Source organism: Colias croceus, chromosome 11, assembly GCF_905220415.1.
Source record: "Colias croceus chromosome 11, ilColCroc2.1".
In the NCBI taxonomy this organism is placed as follows: domain Eukaryota; kingdom Metazoa; phylum Arthropoda; class Insecta; order Lepidoptera; family Pieridae; genus Colias; species Colias croceus.
In genome coordinates, this window is record NC_059547.1 from 2,526,831 (window position 1) to 2,533,355 (window position 6,525).

Sequence of the window (6,525 nt, forward strand, 5' to 3'; positions counted from 1 at the left end):
TTTGCTATAAACCTCACGGAGCCCGAGACCTTTCCAACAAATGCAAAACCGTGGAGATCGGTTCGTGCATTCTGGAGTTATAGCGTCAGGAAGGAAAACCTGATGGTCTAAGATCCGAATATAAGGCGACCTGCAACGGCGTGATAATAGAATGAGACCAATTTTATAATAAATTTAGTGTATTAAAAAATGTATTAAAAATGGGTGGACTGGGAAAATCCTGGACAGGATATTAGGATCTTAGACCATGACTTATTTTTATATAATAGATTATTTATCATTTGATTAGTTGGTGTATTTCACGTTTACAAAATCACGGGCAGAAAGCTAGTAGGTATTCATTTGTGCGCTATGTTTTTACAAAAATTTCCATTGAAAATATTTTTTATATAAACTTTTCCTTGTTTCTTTCGGATTTAAATTGAATCCTACATAACAACAGTACGTAAGATTATTCTGTGCGACTGGATTTACACATACAATTAGGCTTGATTTTTACCTCTGGCAAAAAACAGAGTGTTTTTCGAGTTGGGTGGGAATTATTTTTTGTTTCTGCGAATATTATGTTGTTTTTTTTCTGAATCCAATGTTATTTCATACATAATACAGGAGTTAAAAAAAATGTATTGAATTACATGCATATCGCTCGATACTACAATGAAAAGCAGCAACATCATAAACTTCAGTTTCCAAAAAGGTTATGGTTAGCAAAAGAAGTAGCTAGAAGAAAAATCTTCCAAAATGCTAACGCATAAATCATAATATTTACATGCAAATAATAATTTTATTTTTATTCCATTTTTTCTTTCACAATTTATTAAATGATTTCTAAAACCGGAACTTCCTAAATTGTTATTCGTACAGTTTCAACTTATTTCGGTTTAAAGATTCAAGATAGCAAAGATTAATGATACGTCTGGCCAATACATCATGGAGACGTTTTAAAGGAATCAACAAATCACGCTTGGTTCAAGTATCGACAAATAACCGAGAAAGTTTATGTATAAGATTCAATTAGTGTGAAATGGTATTGTATAGTATAGTATAATGATAAGCTCTTTTTTAAATTTAACAAACTTTGTTTCAGAACTTACGATACCTACTGTTTTAGCACAACATTATTTACGATGTTTATAACCACAGACATATTATTTATAACTCTCTCATGCAAATAGAGATTTGGTAAAATTTTGTTACAATTAAATTTAATCGCAATATAATTAGTTATATAAGCATTATATTAGTTATTCTGTCACATAAAATATAGAATGGCTCATCGCAAACAGTATCATCACAGTATTACAATATGTCCTAAATAGTGTGGTATCGTTTATGAATTTTAAACTTACAATACCTTCTATTTATATTTACAAGCCTTCTAGTACACTAAAAGTCGCCAACCGCGAGCAACTCCGAGCGTAACACTAGTATCCATTAATTACTATAAACTCTGAACTAACAAGCCCGCATCAGATCAATTAAGGCACAGACGGTTCATTATTTATTTCTATTTCAGAAATTGCAAACAATTCGCTCGAAACTCTTAGTGGTTTTTGAATAATTCCAACGTCAAAACTCAAAGCTAGAGTTCGTCCGCTATCTTTGCCAACTTAACTGCTGTTGTTTAACTTGTAATGCTTAAGTATCGATTTTGTTTTGCAGAGTTGCTTTGAGGTTTATGTTAACCACTTGTTCTGGTGTTTGTACTTTTGTTAAGTATTTAAAGTCTTTTAAGGTTAAACGTTTATGATTTTCAGTCTTGGTGGGGCTTATTTGTTCTTTGGTTGACTCATTTTCTTTATATACCACCCTCTTTTTTCACCGCCCTTGCGGTGCCTTGCCATTGCACATAACTATAGCGTATGCTAAATGCTTAAATCTTATAAACATTAGTATAGTCAGTATAATAATTGTTTTAGACTTAGAAAATCATTAATACAATTCATGCCACAGTAAACACAATTAATCAGTACCTAAAATTCGTAGTTTCTAAAGAAATTCTCAAAACTCATTCATAACAATTTCACTCAATTTTGCGGCGAATAATGAAAAATCCGCACGAAAATTGAAAGAGCACTATTCTCAGTACCTACTAGAATATTCTATTTGTCACTACAATGAAAAATAATAAAGGTCTTTCATCGGCTTGGTTCATTTTGTGGAATCCTTGTGAACGCGTCGTGCAAACTATACTGATTCATACTTTGATAAATGAGTTCTGACTTCATGTACCTACTTCTAGGATAATAAATGTTTGTGATGAATAGTTTATTACGTTTTTACATTCTGGTGTTGTTAATCCTTTCTTTTACTGTAAACTAGCCTTTATCTAGAATAAAAAATACATTTGTCACAGGGTTACATTTACGTATGAAGATACTTATAATTTAACTGCTTTATAGGAATTTGATGATACCTAAGTAGTGTCTAATGTATTGTATGTATACAGTCGGCATGCAATGGTTGTTGGTAAATAAAACACTTGAGCCCGACTGTAGTCTGTATTATACTGTATTAATCTGACGATTTTATTCAAAACATCAGGACTATTATATTATTACACACACATACTATACATTGCACAATACTCTTAAAATACTACTTAATCATCAATTATCCATATGAAATTTTTAAATTTAGATTAGATTTCAATTTCTTTGTAAACTGAGAGCCTGTGTACCTATTTATAAGGGAAATTAAAAAAATATATTTTAGATCTGAATAATAACAACCGGATAACATATTATATCAAAAAGTAAATTTGTATTTACGGTAAAACAAATTATTAATAGGCGATATATTTGAAATGAAACATTGCTTTTGTGTAGTTATTTTTACATATTATAAAAACCACGCTGTTTTTTGCTTTCCTTTCAATTAATATAATAATACTAGCGGTCCGTCCCGGCTTCGCCCGTGGTACATGTTTACGTTTTCTCTCCATAAGAACCATCCTCATACTTCAAGGAATATTTAAAAGTTATGTTCTAGAGTTCCCGTCCGCCGTTCTAGAGTTATGCGCTTACCAACACATTTTGCGATTCATTTTTATATTATAGATAACGTATTCAGAATAAGTTCATATTATCCTACCTACACCTAATTAGTTTAAATTTGTATAGGAATAGAACAAGTTAACTGTTGTTTGTACTTTAAACTAAACTTGTGGAGTTAGGAGTAATAATTAAATTTAATAAAGTCCTTTGGGTTAACTGACGTAATAGAGTTTAGGTTGTTGTGTTTATTTACTAACAAATGGTGTAAATTGTGAGGGTTTTCCCAAATTTTAACAGACAAATTAACAATAATATCAGTAGTATTTTCTATCATTTCGGTTGAAATAGTTTTGAAGTGAAACTTCTTTATGCGCGTTGAGAGTAAAATTTCAAGGTTGCGTCATGGCAATACATCGTAAGGCGACGATGTTGTTCGACTTTGAACCTTACCAAAGAAGTTTCACATCTGACACGCCCTTTTTTATATTTTGAAGAAAAAAAATTGGTTGTCTGTAAAGTCGGCTTACTGACGATAGTTGAACGTGACAACGTCCGATTGTGCTTCTTTGTCGCTCGTTCCGCGCTCTCGCTCGCACTTCAAGCCTTACATGGAACGCCTCAGATGAGTCAGAGCGAGGTAACGCCGCATGAGTCATGTTTTTTCGTGCGTGCAGCCGGCTTTATCGAATTATAAGACGTTGTCACGTCAAAAAATATTTCGATTTTGTTTAATTATCAACTTTTGTATTGCGCCATAACAGTCCTCTTCTGAGTTTGTATTATAAATCATACAAACCTTTGCACCCATATAAGAGAGACTTATGCTTGTATGTTTTTTTTATATCCCTAGATTAATTTCAGATTCGTTTTTGTCCGGTTATATTATAATTGTATGATATGTGTATAAATAATTAAGCCAAATTTCAAGTACCTTGTTCTTTTTAAACAGTTGTTATAAACAAACGTAATAACTTCACGTCCTCATGTAAAACCAACGGAACTTCAGGTTTAGTGGAGACCTAGTTACAGAAATTCGTGGAACATTTGAAGCACCTCAACAAATCCTAACCTTATTAAATACTTGTACCCACTTGAACTATTTCTGAGATACGGACAAACTTACCGCAGGAATTCAACTCCAAACTCGTACTTGGTTGAACTTTAAAACTCATTGTATCTGCTTTCTAAATAAAATGACATGATTTTAAAAGAGCAACTATGGAGTTTCTTGCCGGTTCTTCTCCATAGATACTGCTTACTGCTTACGTATCGGTGGTAAATGTTAAAAAATATTATGACGATTCATACGTGCTTTTATAAGAAGTCTAATTGAATAAATAAATGTTTGAGTTTCAGTTTAACTGTATTACAACCATGAGAGGGTTCCCCCTGAGAAGTTTTATGCAGTACCTACTAGATTTCCGCCCGCGACTTCGCCTGCGTTTTCAAAAAAATCCCGCATAGTTCCCGTTCCAGTAGGATTTAGGGGATTAAAAAGTAGCCTTTATCTTATTCTGGGTCTTCAGCTACCTGCATACCAAATTTCATTGTAATCGGTTCAGAAGTACATATTTGCGTTATCCATCCGTCCATCATTACAAACTTTCGCATTTATAATATTAATAGGATTGTTTCCAGTGTGGGAAAGTGATGGCGCTAGATTTATACAGGATCACAGAATACATAATAGTAGCTAAACGCTACAGAACGGACACTCTCCGCCTCCCGCCAAAATTAAACACTTACCTCACCCCGCACGATCAGACATGTTATGGTACCCATTTCCCCGCAAGGACGATACCAACGACGTCTTTAGACGAAACGCAACGAAGATTGACAACATTAATCAAATTGACTTAAAGCAATTTTATTATTTTGGATTTGTGATTATCGTTTTTCGTAGAAAATGGTTAGATATTGTGCTGTTTACGGATGTATTTCATCAGAAAAACGCGATTTTTTTTTTTACGCTAGTCACAAATGTGCTTACCATAAAGAGTTTACACACACATTTGCAGTCTCTACAGTGTGACTGTCAAAACTATAATTTTGTATGGAGTGTCCGGGGTGTGACAGGATGTCCAACTATTGGTATACTAAGCGCGAAGGGACTTGTAGTCTTGCATACACTCATCACGTAAAAAATACTTAAACAACAAAATTATGTCAAAAATTTTTTGCTAATTTTTTCCTGAAAATCCATTTCTTCTCTAGCTTCGCGCAGTCGACATATACCGCTTCTCTAATGCGAGTATTTTGTGTATGAAAACATAATATTTAAACGATAGCTCACGTGCGGGTGGCAAAGTTGGGCGGGTTGCTTGTTAGGGGTGTACACAGAGAGTTTTAAGAATTCAGCTGTTTGTCAAAAAAATTCGTCTGGAATTTTATAATTTTTTTTTTACGTACTCAGTATATGCAAAACTATAACCTCCTTGGGGCTTAGTATACCGTTGCTGGGACACCCTGTATAGTGCTGTCATTTTTCGGCACTGGAAATAACACTGCTTTAAGACAGGTGTAGGGGCTGATTGGACGACATTGTTCCATAAACTTATCTTTTGTAGTTGATTTTATGTAATGAATATAAATTTACACCGATTGTAATGGTGTAAATAATACGGTTTTGAACAAAATTGTTTAAATTGTATAAGTTTTAGTTTGTTGTTACTTCTTGATGGAAATGAGGACAATTTGGAGATCAGGCATCTCTTCGTCACTTTGTAATAGCATGATACTTATAAATATTATTTACATGATATAATACGTTGGGAAAATTAATGAATAAGAAATGTTTTTCATACGGTACCCCTGTAGAACCGCCATTCATGGCGGTTCTACAGGGGTCTTAGTACGCAATGACAAAAAGAAAAATGATGGTCAGAACGCTGATACCGGATACCTTAAGATACTATAACGTTTTATATTAGAGTATCTTAACATAAAATATAATAGTATCTTCACCGTGTGTGACGCGCTTTACCGCTGTATTTAAACATTAGCTTGTAATAAAAATTGTAAGGTACGATGGGATTAACATCGTAAATTATATTAAAACAATTTTTACATAATATTTTACATTTTTTTAACATGCATAAATAAATTAACATACATACACAACAAATTTACGTACCCATAGATATTCATCAGCTTAACGCAATTTGTAACAATCCAAATCTCTTGGCATCAAGCATTTAACTGGATAACTCTGATAAATTTCAGGCAAGTAAAGAATGGCCAAAAAATATATATTGCTATAAAATCGCTTATCTAATGCACAGTAAGCCAGAATCCGGAGACGTTATCGAATTGCCGTAACTTACAAATAATGGTATAGTAGACTCTAGAGTATCTGTTTGCTAGTGTAGGTTTTAATATTTATTTCAATTGGCATGATATGTTAGTTTTGGATATTTTAATTTGGAAGTTGTTTTATGGTATTAGAGCGCTTTCTAAAGAGAGCATTTTACTAGAGAATGTTCGCGTCATCTGTTTATATAATGTTATGTATTGTAAATATTTAGAATGT